Source organism: Perkinsus marinus (assembly GCF_000006405.1).
Source record: "Perkinsus marinus ATCC 50983 genomic scaffold scf_1104296959768, whole genome shotgun sequence".
NCBI classification, from domain to species: domain Eukaryota; phylum Perkinsozoa; order Perkinsida; family Perkinsidae; genus Perkinsus; species Perkinsus marinus.
In genome coordinates, this window is record NW_003206281.1 from 53,084 (window position 1) to 55,295 (window position 2,212).

The window sequence follows — 2,212 nt, forward strand, 5'->3', positions numbered from 1 at the left end:
TTGGCCCAAACCACAAAGCCGGTGAATCACCGGGGGTGATGTAGTGACGAAAGCTGTAGTAGTAGTTGACTCCACCGGTTTGTTGATTACTTGATCCACAACTGCTGATCAAATTAGTGATGGAGCGGGATACTGAATCCCGGTATCCAAAACCACAGCAGTAGCCATGATCAGATATACAGGTCAACATGTCCAGTCGGTGAGCCAAGATACGAAACCGCAACCTTGAAGTAATGGTACTACAGCTTAGTCCCCGAAACTCCCCAATACGCACAAAAACCAGTCATTCATGGGGCAAAACTACAAATACTTTCTCAACCCCGAGTTAGATTTTGCAAAACCAGACCTCACCTAGCTCCCCGACAACGAATAAAGTTTACTACTCACCCACGACTTGTTTATCTTTCTTTACCAACCACTGGTCGTAAATCTCATTCCTCCAAATTCTCGCTATTTCCAACCTCCACCTCTCCACACTGACCGTTGGCACCCTGGATCGGAGATCTCTGATAAACTCTACCCGACCACTCTGGGACCCGTCCCTCACTGTCTGTTTTGCAAACTGAGAGCTGTCAGCCAAATTAGCATCTTGAGTATAACGTTTCGTAGAATTTGGGCGTTCCATCTCCCTAAGGCTTGGATCTTCTCCCAGCTAATATGTCGACTGAGAGACTGTGTTCCATGCCTCCTGAACGAATGCGTACCAAAACACTCCGGTCTAAATTTATCACTTAACACTACCGCACTCGACTCACGCAGGTCATCTCACCTTTGCTATAGACGACAACCGCGCACTCACAGGGTTTGGGAGCTCCCCTGTAAAGCGTACATATGGCCAACAATTACATGTGTTGATGATGATATGAACATTCCTGGGAACTATTGGGAGTTTCCTTTTGGTTTCTGTATACTTCTACCCGAATTCGTATGTAAACTTGTATGATAAGCTTTGGAAACTCCTGAGCTCAGCCGAGGAAAGCGATCACATATATTCCTCCAAATCTATATAGGAAACTCCTGAGCTCAGCGGAGGAAGGCGAACATGTATTCCTCCAACACTGTATAGGAAGATCCTGAGCTCAGTAGCTGAGAAAAGCGATCACGTATATTCCTCCAAATCTATATAAGAAACTCCCAAGCTCAGCGGAGGAAAGCGAACATGTATTCCTCCAACACTGTATAGGAAAATCCTGAACTCAGCTGACTCAGCTGAGCTCAGGAATTTTCTAGCTGAGCTGAGGGAAACGATTACATATATTCCTACTCCAACACTGTATAGGAAACTCCTGAGCTCAGTAGCTGAGGAAAGCGATTACATATACTCCTACATAATCTGCCTCTATTGGAAGGTTATGTATTGAATTATGCGTTCGGGTAATATTATGAATTGTAGTATTGTCAAAACTCGTGTGCGCATTGTCAAACTTGGTGTTTACAAAATAGACAAGTGACAAACTTAGAGTTTCATTGTCAATCTCGAGTATAACAAATTTAGATTGTGACATACTTGAATTCTCAAAGTAGGACTTGATTGTAACAGAATCGAACTGTGAAAAGCACCTTGTCACAAGGTGGAATTCTCAAGCTCAAACTTGCTCGTAGAATAGCGAATATGCTAGAGAGTATCAGTAGTACTGATTCAGAACGGGATGTCTCGGGCGATAAGTGCAGGATGGTATACTAGCACCTCCGGTGCTTCAACCTTTCGACTCGCATAGCAGACGACCATTCGATGGTCATCCGACGGCTCCGTCGACTCCGCGAATCGGAGCCGCTCCGACTCGGAGCATGACCAGTGATATGTTTGTCGAGCTGATGAGGATCAGCCATCAAGGTCCGGCGCTCCCGGTGATTGACTCTCCACCAAGTGCGGTCAGGGCTTACGAGTCTTTTATCGATGGAGTATGGGCGCACTGGGCCGCCATTGGCGGTCCGCCAAGAAAAGCAGAAGAGTTGAGTGATCCTGGTGCTGACTCATTTTTCCTGAGAGGGTTGCCTTTCTCTGGTCGAGTTTCCGATGCATCGATTAGGAATCAAAATCAATGGACCCGGAATCTGGCTGTTGGATTCCCAGTATCACAACGTGATAATCATGTTGAGTTGAGTTCATCCAAAAGTTTTGGACCAAAACAGTCAGGTATTCACACCTATGATGGAAACAATGTTTCGGAAACATCGATGCGAAAACAGGCTCAATTGGTGTGTTATTGAC